This window comes from Petaurus breviceps, unplaced genomic scaffold (genome assembly GCF_028583685.1).
Source record: "Petaurus breviceps papuanus isolate PSGF00001 unplaced genomic scaffold, PetGlider_PUasm1.0 90977, whole genome shotgun sequence".
In the NCBI taxonomy this organism is placed as follows: domain Eukaryota; kingdom Metazoa; phylum Chordata; class Mammalia; order Diprotodontia; family Petauridae; genus Petaurus; species Petaurus breviceps.
The window spans coordinates 39,425,046-39,442,037 of NW_027187391.1; the positions used below are offsets into that span (position 1 = coordinate 39,425,046).

Here is a 16,992-nt window from a genome sequence, read left to right on the forward strand (position 1 = left end):
GAGAGAGAGAGAGAGAGAGAGAGAGAGAGAGAGTGATAAACAGAAGAAAATAAGATGTTGGGAAATATACAGACAGTAATCATAATTGTGGATGTGAATGGGATGAGTTCATCCATAAAATGGAAGTGGGTAGCAGATTGGATTAGAAACCAGAATTCAATAATAAGGGTTTTTTTGTTTGTTTGTTTTACTGTAGACATGCTTGAAGTAGAAAAACACACAGATAGTTAGAACAAAGGGTGGGAGAAGAATCTATTATGCTTCAGCTGAAATAAGAGAGGCAGAAGTAGCAATCATGATCTCAGACAAAGTAAAACCAAAAATAGCCCAAATTAAGAGATAATCAGGAAAACTACATTTTGCTAAAAGGAACCATAGAAAAGAAGTAATGTTAAAATATTTTGACAGCAAGTTTCTCTAATAAAGACATCATTTCTCAAATATATAGGAAACTGAGACAAATTTATAAAAATAAGAGCCATTCCTGGATTGATAGTCAAAGAATATGAACAGGCAGTTTTCAGAAGAAGAAATCAAAGATATCTATAGTCATATGAAAAATGTTGTAAATCACAATTGGTTAGAGAAATATAAATTAAAACAACTCTGAGGTACCACCACATATTTATCAGAAATGATAAATGGGGGAGGAGATGAGGGAAAATAAGTACACTAATAAACTGACGGTGGTATAGTAAACTACTCCAACCATTCTGGAGAACAATTTGAAACTATGCCCAAAGGGCAATCAAACCGTGCATACCCTTTGACCTAACATCACTACTAGGTCTGTACCCCAAAGAGATCAAATGAAATGGAGCTATATGTACAAAATATTTATAGCACCTTTTAAGGGACTAACCATCAACTGGGGGGATGGCTCAACAAGTTGTGACATTATTATGTACTGTTGTGCTATAAGAAATGATGAGGTAAGATATATATGAACTGATACAACATGAAGTGAGAAGAGCTGGGACATCACTGTGCACAGTAAAAGCAATGTTGATGATCAACTGTGAAAGACTTGGCAACTCTAATTAATACAATAATCCAAGATAATTCCAAATGATGCATGATGAAAAAATAAGAATTAATGAACTCTGAGTACAAATTGAAGTATAATTTTCTTGCTTCATTTTGTTTGTTTTGCAACATACCTAATATGGAAATATGTTTTGCATGATTTCACATATGGAATTAATATCATTTTGCTTGTCTTCTTTGTGGCTAGGGGAAGGGTGGGATGGAAAGAGAATTTGGAACTCAAATTTTGAAAAAGACAGAATATTAAAAATAAATAAATAATATTTAAAAGACCCATTTCTGCATTGACTGAGGCTGTTGTTACTCGAATTTCTTCTTGGAAATGTGTCTTTATGAGATAAGAGACCATCTGGCACAATGTAGGATGTGCTGATACTAGAGGTTACACATAAGCCATTACATTTAAGTAGAAAAAGTAGAAAATTTTAAAGTAGTACTATATTTGACATCCTGTGTCAAACTACATACTCCATGAGGACAACCATTCTAAACAAAAACATCATTCAGTCAATCAATCAACCAAATGAAGTTATGGTCATAGATTTAGAAGTAGTACCGTGTTTCCCCGATAATAAGACCTATCCCGAAAATAAGTCCTCCCCTTACTGTGTAAGATTCCTCTAAAATAAGCCCTCCCCTAAAAATAAGCCCTATTGAGATTGCTACTGTAGTGAAGGTGATCCCCTGCGCTACACGCTACATTACGGTACTCTTTGTATGCACCGTCCCCCCCCACCCCGCCCCGTGAAACGCACGCCGCGCTCCTAGCTGCATCCAATCAGAGCTGCAGCAGTGAGCGCGTCATCCTGTTCTTCCCCAGTGATTTGCTTGCTGGCACCATTGAGAGCAGTGCCGCGGAGGAGAGCTGAGGCAGGACAACATAAGCCCTCCCCTGAAAATAAGCCCTCTGGTGTTTTTCTTTCCAAAAAAATTAATAAGACAGTGTCTTATTATCGGGGAAACATGGTAGGAACATTAGAAATCCTCTTTTTACAAACAAGGAAACTAAGGCCTAGAGAAGGAATATGGCTTGCCCAAGGTCACATAGATACTAAGTAGCAGGGCAAGAATCTGAAGAATTCCAATTAACTGGTCCAAGTCAAGTGGTCTTTCCATTCCACCATATCATCCAAACTAGGTGGAAGTTACAGAGACATATACAGGTTTGACATAAGGAAACATTATAATAATTAGAGCTATCAAAAGGTATAATTGACTTCCTCAGGAGGTTCTTCTCTGTCTGTAGATATTTTTAAGCTGAGACCAGATGACCACTCTTGAAGTAGGAGTAAGAGAGTACAGAGTACAGTAGGGGGAGGAAGAGGGATTTGGTTGAACTAGATTCTTCTTAAGATTCCTTCTGAAGAGGTTACCCACTAAGAGGGTTAAGGTTACTCTGGAGACCCCAAAATACCAACACATCAGGTCCTGCCGAATGAATTCGACTCAAGTCTTCTCAGCCAAGGAAAAGTATAATTTATTAAAAGTTCATTTGCATTAGACACAGAGTAAATCTGTGCTAGGTCATTCTATAGTGCTCTCACTATTCTATGGCATTCTATGGTGCGGTGTGAGATGGGGTCTTCTTATATACAGAAAGTGGTGGGAGGAATCTAGGGGTGGCCTAGAGGAGGAGTTTGGGGAGGGTCTTCAGGAGGAGTTAATGAGGTCAATGAGTGATTAAGGGTGGGAAGTAGCTGGAGGCTACAAACAATGGTGGGCTAGGCCAGTTCAAGGGTATATTGATATTTTGATAGGCTCAGGGGTGGGAAGTAGAAGTAACAATGGAGGGTTAGGCTAGTAGTTAGCATTTAGTAGGTACTAAACTAGGTACAATGTAAGCCTCATGCAAATGCCTCATCAAATGAGCCAATTTAATCAAGAGTCCAAGGGAGGTTCTCAGAGCCTGTACCTCAAGGACTCAAGGAGAGCTTGAGGGGGCTCCCAGAGCCTGTACCTCATCACTTCCACCTCTGAAATTCTGTAATCCTTTCATTATCTTCATGTTACAGTTTAGGAAACTAAGTCTTAGAGACATTAATTTACATCCCTAGGGTAATCGCCAGACTGAAAGTCTTTAGGCTTCAAGACCAATGTTCTTTCCGTTATATCAACATAATAATAGCTACTGTGTGTGAGGCACTGTGTTAAGTTCTAGGAATATAGAGAAAGGCAAAAGACAACCCTTGTTCTCAAGGAGCTCATAGTTTAAAAGAGGGAAAGAATATGCAAATACTAGGTTCAAATAAGATACAGACAGGAAAAATTGGAAGTGATCTTAGAAGGAAAGCACTAGCACTACGTGATGTTTACAAAGTTCAAGAGACATGGTTTCTGGGTAATTGTTTTATCATTAGTGATAAAACTAGCTAGCGTATTGCCCTCCCCAAAACAGATTGGTTACACTCTTGAATGCCAAAGACAAATCATGGTGGTGGGCTCACAATTTATATGCCTTGGGAAGAATGGGTATTCCTGAGGGTTGCAATCAAATTAACTAATGATTAATAATTAATGAAAAAATGAATACTACAATGAGAGGTGAATCTATTCTAATAAGGGGCTGGGGGAATGTGACTTTGGTCATGTCATTTACTTCCATATTGTCCAGCATTGGGCAATCTAATCAAAGAAGTTATCCCCATTCAAACCTGTATTGAATACCACAGGATTCCCCACTTGGGCAGTATCAGCACAAAATTAAAGAGAAAGTTAATTCAATCTCACTATCAGCAATGTCTTTCAGAGACTGAGCAACCAACAGACTTCTGGAGAAAAAAAAAACTGGTCCTTATTCAATAGTTGATTATTAATATGAGAGAGAAATAATCATTTCTCTCAATTAAGAAGAATCTTATTAGACAGGAGAAATTATCTAAGCATCCATAGCAATAAAGATCTGGACACAATGAATTTTAAAAGATCAGTGTTTGCTGAATGACAGTACCATGGGAGGGTCCAAAAGTAGCAGTACAGAGGTAGAAGTATGCTAAAAATTTTCTCCTAGCTCCATATGTCAGAGAATGTGAAAAAAATAAAAAAAGAGTAGCTATATTTGAAAAGGATGACAAAGAGATATGGTGTCTCAGGAGAAAGTCAGGTTTTAATGAGCATCAGGAAGGAAGGAACATTCAAGAAAAAAGACCTAGAATGAAGGAAAATTTATTAACATTGTGTTCCAGTGAGTACGATTGAAGGGGAATACAGAAGAGAATAGGGACTGGGATGGGCTAGATCTAAAAGTTGTTGTTCAGTTGTTTCAGTAGCATCCAACTCTTCTTGACCCCACGTGGCATTATCTTGGCAAAAATACTAGAGTGGTTTGCCATTTCCTTCTCCAGTTCATTTACGAATGAGGAACTGAGACAAATAAAGGTTAAATGACTTGCCCAGGGTCACATAAGCTAGAAAGAGTCTGAAACAGGATTTGAACTCAGAAAGATAAGTCTTGCTGACTTCAGACCTGATGCTGTTGTGAGGTTACCCAAATCACATGCCACCTAATTTGGAGCCCACCATTAAGCCACCATTAAGCTCCTTTATATTTGTCTTTGTTTTTATTATAAAACCTGTAACTGCTTTTAACAGCTTAAAGGCATAGTCCTGGGTAAGAGTTACCCAAGGGCATAGTTCAGGCTCCTCATCTTTCCTTAAATTAGAACTTCCCTAAATCAGTAAGCCTTGAAACAGCAGTATGTATAAGGATTATGGTACAAGCCTGTATAAAGATTATGGGGAAAGTCTATGCTGACCGAGCAAGGTCCTCCACCCAAGATGTTAACCAAGCAGGGTCCCCCACACCCTTCACCCAGAACATGACCCTGACCTGTTCCATGACCCTAGCCTGTTCAGGGAATTCCACTGCCCCTGTACCCTCCACCCACCCTGTTCTAGGAAGGACCCTGGTCACATCATTTTACCCCTGTGCCATGTTTTCCAAATTAGCCCTGAACTATGGATCCAACCAATGGCTGTTCTTGGCTTCTGTATGTCATTGCTTACACTAGTTCCCCTCCCCCATTGTGGTTTTTACCTTTATAAACTCAGTCTGTACCCCAATTCAGGGCTGCCTGATTTGACTGTATACTCCAGGCAGTCACATGCTTGATCAATAAATCCACAACTAAATTTATCAAAAAACTCAAACCTCAGCTCCCTCTTATTCTCTTCACAACAATGCTCTACCCACTTCATCACCTAGCTGTCCTAGGAGCTAAATTTACTATGAGGGAAGGAAGCAGTTGGACTACCCACAATTACCACATTTATGCCATGGATATCACATCAAGCAGAATCTTGGGGGCCTTCTGGAAAAGTGAGAATGTGGGCCCCAGAAAGGAGTGGGATAATCATAGCATGCTGGGAGGGATGGTGGCTTAGAGACTAAAGAAAGGAGGGGGACAATAAATAGGACAAATGTCACTTCTCTAAGGAAAATTAATTGTATACTGTCCCCATTCCCCAGGATGTCAACAGGGATAAAGGTGCAGCTATCTTGTTTTGATTCCATCTCACCCATTGGCATAGCCTTCAATAACACAAGGTCACCTTCACATCCCAGTAAGGATTCAGTGATTTAAAGATTCAGTCTTTAGTACATGAACCCTTAGTAAATTATGATAAATGACAAGATGACTTTCTAGGCATTGAAAAGGGCCTGCCCAACCATCCATCTCTCAGAAAGAATGCAAGTCAATAGAGGGAAATGAACCCATCAGACTATCTTCTGAAATGATGATGGATAGAGGAATCTTCTGAAGAAGACACCTGAAATGTCTTGGATCCTAAGATCCATTGATAGAAGGAAGTATGATGAAGTGGAGAAGCTACTGGCAGACTGGGAGCCATTCCACTGTCTTGCCTGTACTGACAGTTCATTGTTCATTCTGTCAGTTAGGATATAATAGAGTTCCCATGAAATTGCTGCAGCTATGGAACATCTCCTAATAAAAGGGCTCTGTATCTTTCAATTATTTGAATGATGTGACAGTTTTAAGGGGCAAAGAATCTTATGTGTAGGAAACAATTAGAAGAGAGAGAAGCTATGTGATATTGTGGAAAGAAATCTGGACCTAGAGTCAAGCAACAGGTTTAAATCTACACTTATAAGCCGTATGACCATGGGCTATCTCTGAGCTGCTTCCTCATCTGCCAATCTGAAGACAAGAGTGTATTCTAGGCAGAGGAGCTAGGTTCAAAGCCTGACTCTTCCACTTGGCTCTTGGGTGTCCTTGACAAGACACTGCTACTCTTTGGGCTTCAGTTTTCTAAAATTTAAAATAATTGGATTAGAGGAGAAGACTTTAAAGGTCCCATTGTTGCTGTTCAGTTGATTTTTAGTCCTGTTTGTCTCTTCCTGACCCATTCAGCATTTTCTTGGCAAAGACACTGGAGTGGTTTGCCATTTCCCTCTCCATTTTCCAGATGGGTTAAGTTTAGGTCAAATGGGGTAAGTGACTTGCCTAAGGTCACACATCTTGTAAATATCTGAGGCTAGATTTTAACTCAGAAAGATGAGTCTTCTTTACTCCAGACCCAGCACTCCATCCACTACTCCACCTAGATGCCCATATATCTTTAAATATATAATCCTATGATACTACCTACTGCACAAAGTTGTTTTTGGAAGGAAGCACTACAAATAAATATAAGATACAGTACTGTCTATAAATGTCTCCCTTGGACATCCAGGTTATGCAGTGGATAGGGGGCAGGGCTTGGAGTCAGAAAGACCAGTACAAATCTGGCCTCCAACACTTACTAGCTGTATGAACTTGCACAAGTCACTTGAACAACTTCTCTCAGTTTCCCCAACTGTAAAATGTGGATGAATGATAGCACCTCACTTCCAGGGTTGTTGTGAGGCTCAAATGAGATAATATTTGTGAAGCATTTAGCACAGAACTTAGTACATAGTACTTGTTCCCTTTCTTCTTATCTTTGACTTTTCCTGCTCTGTTGCCTCACATGTCCAAGGAATTACCAATTCCTGCTGTTTTAACTTCTTCCCTTTATTTCTCACCTATTCACTGTTCACTCCCACTTGAACCACCTTTATTAACCCCTTTTTTTAACCTGGATTACTCTTTTGTTGCTGTTCAGTCATCTCCATCACATCTGACTCTTTGTGACCACATTTGGAGGGGGTTTCTTGGCAAAGATACTGGGGCTGATTTACCTTTCCTTCTGTAGGAGGAAAGGTAAATCCTTTACAAATGAAGAAACTGAGGCAAACAGGGCTAAGTGATTTGCCAAGGGTCACGCAACTACTAAGTGTCTAAGGCTGGATGAGAATTCAAAAAGATGAGTGTTCCTGATTCCAAGCCCAGTGCTCTATCTGCTGTACCATTACCTAGTTATGAGGTAGAGTTTCAGTTTCAAGATAGAGAGGTATGAGACTTTCTTACCCTGGAACATCCCTGGACCATGCCTGCCCTTTCTGCCACTGGTGAATTTCTATGGGCCATAATAGCCTCAATTCCCTCCCAGCTGAACTCCTGATACTCTCTGGACTTAGTCACCTTCTCCTCTCTCCCCTCTCCCACTTTTTCAGCTCCTTTTAAAGTACTGATTTCCATTAAAATGTAAGCTACCTTCTCCATTCAGCTCTAAGCAAGCTTGATTTCACACCCTGAGGTGAATGAACTTACTCTGTCTAGGTCTATTAAAGGTCCTGTAAAAAATGAGAGTTCACAGAACCCAAAGGAAATCAAGAAAGAAAATATAATAAAAACAGCAGTGGTGTTAATTAACTATTAATATCCTGGGTGCTTGCTTCGGCAGCTCATATACTAAAATTGGAACTATACAGAGAAGATTAGCATGGCCCCTGAGCAAGGATGACACGTAAATTCACGAAGCGTTCCATATTTTTAGAAAAATTTGTAACTCAAAATCTTGTGGAAATGAATGTTGGCAACTAAAAATAAATAAATAATTTGGAAAAATTAAAATAAAAAACAAAACCCAAAAAAAAACATCCTGGGTACTTTTTGCTCATAGAGTTGGACAATGGGATATGGCTGTTGATTCAGGAACTATTGGCATCATCACACCTGATAGTACAATGCAATTACAGTATCATAAGGTCAAACAATTTAGAGATGGAAGGGAAGCTAAAGGTTATGAAGGCCAACCCTTTGCTTTTATAGATAATGAAACTAAAGATCAAAGAAGTTTGTGATTAACTCAAGGTCATGCAGGTACTAAGCAGAGTCAAAATTTGAATCCATATCCTTTTGCACAAAGGATGAAGTTGGGAATAAGGATGGTGTGGGAGCTGGAGGGAGGGTGACAGCAAAAAGACCAACCTTATTATAATAGAGGGTACACATTTGTGGGGGGGAAATGTTGCTTGGGTGCATCAGACCTTACAAAGGACCTTAATCACAAGGAGGAGAAATATGGACTTGTTCTAATTAACAATGGAATGCCATTGAATGTTTCTAAACAAAAGAGTAATGTGCTGGAAGGGGTACATTAAAAGATTAATCCATCACTGAGTTCTGCAGGACAGATTGGAATAGAAAGAAGTTGAAAACAAGGAGATAAATTGGGAGATTAAGACAGTCCAAGTATGAGGTGGCCATAGGGCTGTACTTCAGTAATAAATAGGAAGAAAGATGTGCAGACATTCTAAAAGAAGAATCATGTAAGCATGGGGACAGATTGGATGTCAGATATGACAGAAAGCTATTGATGTCATGTTTGACACCTCTCAATTTTCTAGCCAGGCTGTTTAGAAAAGTGATACCTGGATGACTTTTGTCTATGTTTTCCCACAACTTCCCCTACAGGAGCCTCCTTTTATTTCTCCAGACATCATAAGGATACAAGCAGAGCATTCAGGCTATCCACCAATCATTCCATCATGTAGTCAGCCCATAGTTTTACTATCATTTGTTGTTGTTCAGTTGTTTGATGTCTGACTTTTTGTCCTCATTTGGGGTTTTCTTGGCAAAGATACTGGAGTGGTTTGTCATTTCCTTCTCCAACTCATTTTATAGATGAGGAAACTGAGTCAAACAGGGTGAAGTGATTTGCCTAGGGTCACACAACCAGTACATGTCTAAGGTCAGATTTGAAATCAGATCTTCCTGATTCCAGGCCTGGCACTCTATCCACTTCACCACCTAGCCAGTCCATATCTTTCTATCATACATCTTCTTAATGACATCTTTTACACCTGATCTTCTAGGGAGTTCTTGGTTGGCTATACATTGGAATTTGCTTGTACTGCTCCATCTCCATCTATCTCCCACACCAAATTCTCATTTGATATCTATTTTCCATTGCTTTCAGCATGTCCTAACTAGGCTAATCCATTGTCACTTCAAACTCAATATGTTCAAAATTGAGTTGATCCTTTTCTTCCTTCTGAAACCTACCATCTTCCTAATTTTCTCTATGCAAATGACATGATCATTCTGGCATTTCATTATTTGTTACTTGGTCCAGCAGACAGAAAATCAGTTAATTGGCTATATAATAATGCCAGTAGTTTCATCTTCAAATTACCTTTTATTTATTTATTTATGGGCATATGTTGCATCCCTCCAGTTCAATGTAAGCATTTTGAGAGCAAAGATCATTTGTTTTTTGTCTTGATATGCCCAAAACCAAACACAGCTCCAGGTACATTACAGATGCCTGATAAATATTTGTTTAATTTAATTGAATTGAAGATGATGCTAGTTAATTGAATTAAAGCTTGATTGACAAGTTGATACCGGGAACTTCCCATTAGTTGGTACCCAGGAAATAATCAGTAAAGTAGCAGAGGTGGGGAACCTGTGGCTTTGAGGACACATGTGGCCTTCTAGATCCTCAAGTGTGGCCCTTTGAATCCAAAATTCACAGAACAAATTCCCTTAATAAATGGATTTGTTCTGTAAAACTTGAACTCAGTCAAAAGACTCCACCCAAGGACCTAGAAGGCCACATGTGGCCTAGAGACCACAGGTTCCCCATCCCCGGAAAGCCTCAGGCCTAAAGCTTCATACTATACAAATTCACCAAGGCAAAGAGTGTTAAGAAAAAAAGAGTTTAAGAAGCCATAGAATATTAGGGAATATGTGACATTCTAGAAAATCATGCAATAAATTAATTGAATATCAATTACCATGCCAGGATGTTTATCATTCTCAATTCTGGAGAGTAACCCTCCCAGATTTCTGTTCTGTTTCTCTGATTTCAGAGATTATGTAATAAAAGCGCTGACCCTGGATTCAGACAGTCTGAGTTCAAATCTTGCCTTTGATGCTTACCACAAAGGTCAATTTGGACAAATGACTTTACCTCCCTAGGGTTCAGACTGAACCTTGGAGAATCCTCCTGATTAGAAGATTACAGTAAATGGAAAAATCAGACAAAGGAGAGAGAGAGGAGAGAAAGACCGAAATACTTGTAGCACTTAAGGGTGACTTTCTAAAGCCTATGATTAAAACTTCCTAATCACCATAAAGGGAGCTAGAGCCAGAAATAATCAGGAAAGCAGAGAAATTCCACCAATGAGGCCTATTTGAAAGTGAAATAGAGGTCAAAACTCCACTACGATATGGAAATTAGAACCTACCAGATGTTTCAATGATGTGACATAGTTCAGTGAGGGCAAAGTTACAGGGTTATTAACCATGCCAGCTGGAGTTGGAAGATTTATGTTTTCTCTGCAATGTAAAAATGTATAATCACAACAGAAACATAAAAGCCTGAGCTGGGTCTGAGGTCACAAAATCATGTAAATCAAATTTCACTGTAATAAATAAAACCAACAGCAGAGGTCTCCCTGCAACGTGTGGCCAATTCTCAAGGCAGAGAGGAACCAAATGGCGGCACTGATTACTTGCTAGTAACACTTAAAATATAGGTCAGAAATCATTCATCCATGCACTGGAGACCAAAAAAAAAAAAAACGTACAAATGTAACTGATGACTTTCTCTGAGCTTCACATACGAGATTTAATGCAATTTAAGTTTTCAAGCCCTTGGTAAGACTTCCTTTTGGGTGCCAGTAGATTTTTAAACCAAAATAAACAGTTTCTTTGACTAAATCAGGACCTTCTTCTTATTCAGTTACTGTATATATATTTTACTAATAGGAGAATATCAGGTGGTTGACCTTCCAAAGCTGCTTAAAACAGCAATTGCCAGTGGTTCACATGTGACCTCCTCTAGAAAAAAAAAATTTAAGTTGGCCAAATAAGCACTTCTAGGTGCTTCCAGCCTTCTGTTAATATGGGCAATATTTTTATAGAATTCAGATTTTTTTTCCATCATAGCTCTAGAGTTGAAAATAATCTCAGAAAACATCTAGTCCAGTTCTCTCATTTTACAGAAAAGGAACCTTAGGCCCAATAAGGATCAGTGACTTGCCCATAGTCATCTAGGTGGTATAAGCATCAGTGGCAGGATTTGATCCCAGGTCCTCAGACCACAGGACCAGTCCTTTTATCCAAGATCTCTGAAATCACAAAAGGAAAAAATCCAAGAGTGCTATTCTCTGCAATCAGTAATGTAAAATATCCATCTGAGAATTAGAGGAAATAATTCACATCCAACGAATCATCAGCATGATTCTCCAGAATATCATTTATTTGCAAGCATTCCTGGGGGATAGATGATTTTAGATAATGATATTCAATGGTTTATTCAATCAGGTTCATTTTCTTTTTGTCTTCAGTTTTCTTCCTGGTTGTCACATGACAGTATATACCTATTATCTTTTTAATGTTTAATAATGGTTTGTGTTTAGGGTTTTCTATTTTAATTGTTTAAATGAAATGAAAAATTTTATTTAGGTTTTGTGAAATTCTTTATAAATAAAAATAACTGAAGTCTTGGCAGTTATGTAGGTCTTAAAAACATGGAAAGATAACTTTCAGCAGCACTGCTTAAAGCAGTTGTTGCAGTAGAGGGGGACAAGAGACTATTTTTTCTGTCTGTATTTAGGCACAAACACCACAGGAAAATGCAACGTCTGTTTCTGGCATGCAATTTCTAAAAATTCTCTCTCTCCTATCCTTTCCCTCTTTTTAAAAAGGAAAACAATTTGATATAAATTATACATATGAAGTCATGCAAAACACATATCTATATTAGCCATGTTACACAAGAAAACACGGACAAAAGAAATGAAACAAGAAAAATAAAGTAAGGTTAAAATGTATACTTCAATCCACATTGAGAGTTCACTGGTTCTCTCTCTGGAGGTAGATGGAATTTTTTATTATGGGTCCTTTGGCATTGCCTTGGATCATTTTCTTGATAAGAGTAGCTAAGTCTTTCACAGTTGATTAACCTTACTATATTGCTGTTACTGTGTACAATGTTCTCCTGGCTCTGCTCATTTCACTTTGAATAAATTCATATAAGTTTTCCTCCAAGGTATTTCTGGAAAAAAATATGCTCATCATTTCTTACAGCATAATAGTATTTCATCACAATCATATACCACAACTTGTTCAGCCCCAATTGATGGGTATCCCCTCAGTTTCCAATTCTTCAGCACCACAAAAGAGCTGCTATAAATATATATATTTTTTACATATAGGTCCTTTTCCCTTTTCTTTGATTTCTTTGGGATACAAAGCTATTAGTAGTATTTTTGGATCAAAGGCTTTGCACAGTTTAATAGCTCTTTGGGCATAGTTACAAATTGTTCTCCAGAATGTTTGGATTTGTTCGCAATTCTACCAACATTGCACTAGTATGCCAATATTTGCACATCCCTTTCAGCATTTCTCATTTTCCTTCATTGTCATGTTAGTCAATCTGATAGGTTAGAGATAGCATCTCAAAGTTGTTTTAGTTTGCATTTCTCTAATCAGTAGTGATTTAGAACATTTTTGCTTTTTTCTTTGAGCCAAATTAGATGTTAGTGAGGTTCTAGCATTGCCCACTCCACACACACACACCACCATTTTCCCCTCTCCTATAAAAGCTCTTCCTTGCATGACTCTTTTGTGTGAAATAATTTTCTCCATTTTACCTTTACCTTTCCCCTTCTCTTAGGACATCCCTCTTTCTCATCTTTCTATTTTTTTAACACCATCCCAACATAGCCAACTCACTTGCATATCCTCTTTTTATGTGGAATCCTTCTAACTGCCTTAATAAAGATAAAATTCTTAGAAGTTACACATATCATCTTCCCATATTGAAAGGTAAACAGTTTGTCCTTATTTAATCCCTTATTTCTTTTCTCTTTCTTGTTTACCTTTTTTTTGCTCCTCTTGAGTCTTACATTTGAAAGTCAAATTTTCTATTTAGCTCTAGTCTTTTCATCAGGAATGCTTCAAAGTTCACTATTTCATTAAATATCCAATTTTCATCTTGAAGCATTATACTCAGTATTTCTGGGTAGGTTATTCTTTGTTATAATTTTGGCTCTTTTGCCTTCTGGAATAACATATTTATTTTAAGCCCTCCTCTCCTTTAATGTGATAATTGCTAAATATTGGGATCCTGACCCTTGCTCTATGATATTTGAATTTTTTCTTTCTGGTTGCTTGAATTATTTTCTCTTCAACCTGTGAGCTCTGGAATTTGGCTATAATATTCTTGGAGTTTTTATTTTGGATCTCTTTTAGGAGGTAATTGGTTTATTTTTCTATTTCTATTTTATCCTATAGATCTAGGATATCAAGGCAGTTTTCCTTGATAGTTTTTCAGGCAGTCCAATAATTCTTAGAATATCTCTTTTTAACCTATTTTCTAAATCAGTTGTTTTACCAATGAGATAATCCACATATTCTTCCATTTGTTCATTCTTTTTGATTTTGTTTTATTGTTTATTGATGTCTCATGGAGTCAGCCTCCACTCATCCAATTCTAATTTTCAAGGAATTATTTTCTTCAGTGAGCTTTTGTGCCCCTTTTCCCATTTGGCCAATTCTGTTTATTAGGTGTTATTTTCTTCAGTATTTTTTTATATATCTCTCTTACCAAATAATAGTCTCATGATTTTCTTCCTTTGCTCCTATTTCTTTACCTAATTTTTCCTCTACAACTCTTATTTGATTTTGAAAATAATTTTTAGCTCATCCGCAAAGTCTTGTTGGGCTTGTGTCCAATCTGCATTTTTTTTTTATTATAGCTGTTTTGACTGCATTGCCTTCTAGATTCCTGTCTTTATCTTCCTTGTCACCATAGTAACTTTTTAAGGTCAGGTTCTTTTTTGTTTGTTCATTTTTTTACCCTATTTTTTTTTTATTTTGAACTTTATGTTAAAGTTGGGTTCTATTTCAGCATGGGGGAAGGGGACACTGTCTTAAGCCTCAGGCTTCTTCACCCTCTTGTTTTCAGAGCTAGTTCTGGGGGTTTGGAAGTTTTTTATGCTTCCAAGGTAGTATGATCTAGATAGAGGTATGATCACTGCTCTCTTGGTCTGCACTCTTATCCTTACCTAGGAAGGGCCCCTGATCCCTTGGGATTGAAATCAATATTGTTCCTTAAGATTCCTGCTCCCTTGGGACCAGAAATGATACTGTTCCTCGTGTTCCCTGATCCCTTATGACCAAAAGTGATATTGCTCCTCAGAGCTCTCACTCCTTTTTGACTGAAAGTTCTTCTCTCTACTTCTGAACTATGACCCAGAAGTGGGTATAAGCAATGCCTTCCCAAACAGCACCTTGCCCTGTATCCAGTGCTAACACAGGGTACTCTGTAATCATGTTCTGACAAGTTCCCAGATCTTACTCCTTCTGGCTTCAGAGCTCCTGAAGCTTCTGCTGCTTCTTTCATGAACACCTAATCCTACCACTGGTATTTTATCCACATGCATGCCAAGTCAGTCTCCACCCTATGTCACAGATCCCTCTTTCTAAGCTCCTAATTTGTCTTGGTCTAGAAGAATGTCTCACGCTTATTTTTTTGTTGGCTCTTATATTCCGTAATTTAATTTGAGACATTATTTTAAAGTTGTTTAGAGGAGAATATTGCTAGGACTCAGCTGATTGCTTTTACTAGTTCATCATCTTAGCTTTTCCCCTAATTATGTTGCCATAATAGCATAATGAATGCTAATTAGAATTTAATGAGTAGGTCACTGAGATACTATGTGACTTTCCTAGGGTCACACAATTAGTATGTTTCAGAGACAGAACTTGAACACACATCTTCCTGACTCTTAGACTGGCTCTCCATCCACTGTACCACAAGGCCTCTGAGCATATCTTTAAAATAAGTTGCAGAATAATTTTTACTCTGCTTTGGTAGACGGGGTTTCCTCAACCTGGAGCTCCATAGACCAACAAAATCATAAGTCTGAAGAAAAAACCATGAACTAAAATCCAAAAATTAATTTTTCACTATAGATATTAGGTATTAGGTGTGATAGCATCAGAAAGATCTCCCTCACTAGAGATCTCCAAGGTACAATAGATAGATAGAAAAATAGACAGATATCTATATAGAGACATACACACTCATATGTATGTGTATAGGTATGTATGTATATATATATGTGTGTGTGTGTGTGTGTGTGTGTATATATATAAGATTCTGAGGTTGATTCTATATTCATTCTGAGAGAAAAAATATGAGAGATACAGACAAGTGATAGACAAATAGATGATAAATATAGTATAGTGTAGTATAATGAATAAATAGAAAGAATAATGAATAAAGAGCCACAGACCTGACCCCAGAGTCAAAAAGAACTGTGTTCAAATCCTGTCTTTTATACCTGTTAGTTGTGTGAACCTATACAAGTTCCTTAACTTCATGTCTCCAGGCAACTCTCTTAGGTGATATTACAATATAACTACCCATCTACATTGGTGAAGCAGTTTCCTCAGTAGCAATCCCCTGCCATACTGAAGATACAGACCCAGACCAATATGTATACACATTGATGTGTATATAGTTCTATGATGTCATAAATGTGAAGAATCCCTCTACCATGCAGAATACAATCACTGTTACTAGAGTTGTACAGAGGATGTCTTCAGTGAACATACAGAAAATGAGTTCATATCCTAAAATCCAGTTACTTTATCTGCCTATGTAATACTCTACCAGTTAAATTTAAATAAAAAAGAATAATAGGATGAGAAATAAAAAATAACAACATCTATAACAGTAATAGAAATAACTGACATTTACATAGTGCTTTAAAATTTCTGAAGTGTTTTGTGGACATTATCTTATTTAGGTATAGAGAGATAATGGCAGATAAGAGGGGTTTTTAAGGAAAGCCCCTAAAAGCCCAACTCTAATGGACTATAAAAATGTATAATAGAGGAGAGGCCATAACAATCAATCAATCAGTCAAGAACATTTATTGAGCACTTATTAAGTGTCAGGCACTCTGATAAGTGCAGGGAGAAAAGCAAAAATGGTCCCTACTTTCAAGGAACATGTTTTGCATAAGAGAATTACACTTGGTGACAGCATAGATTTATCCCTTTGAGGGATAGGGGAACAGTATCTTAAGAAATGAACCCAGTTACATCAAGGAAGAGGTATGAGAATATCATGAAAAGAAGTAAGAGTTTACTAATTTGACAGGGATATGGTAAAAGAGAGGAAAGGGAAGAGACATTTTTCAAAGAAAAAAATGTCATTCGAACATACGTTAATGTTATCTTAGTAGTTGTTTATTACCGAAATTATAATTAAAATATATCAAAACTTCCAATAATGCAAACAACAGTAACTTAGTCATTTCTTTCTGAAAAGTTGGTAGTATTTACCCTTTAGTCATGAATTTTTTATTTCACCCTGCATTTGAAAGATGATATATTCAAAGGATGAGCAGCTGAGACATGCTGAGAAATTATTTGTTTTGAAAGAGGATCTAGATATCTCATCTCAGTGTGACTGAACACAATCCTCTTTGGGAAAATGAAAAGGACAGAGTTGCTGTTTTGGGAGGGAAATGGCAATAAGAAATAAGGAAGAAGGAAGAGAGGGAGGGAGGGAGGGAGGGAGGAAGGAAGGGAGGAA

At 37.6% G+C, this 16,992-nt stretch overlaps 1 long non-coding RNA gene and 1 other non-coding gene across 2 annotated transcripts in view; one reads left to right on the plus strand and one right to left on the minus strand.

Annotated features, from left to right (window-relative positions):
• The window catches only part of LOC138153267 (uncharacterized), a 151,219-nt gene that overhangs the window by 44,364 nt on the left and 89,863 nt on the right, over positions 1 to 16,992 (minus strand). The gene's annotated exons all lie outside the window — the stretch shown is intronic.
• LOC138153387 (U6 spliceosomal RNA) lies at positions 7,815 to 7,921 on the plus strand. Its single transcript, XR_011166366.1, has one exon. It is a non-coding gene; the product is annotated as a U6 spliceosomal RNA (small nuclear RNA).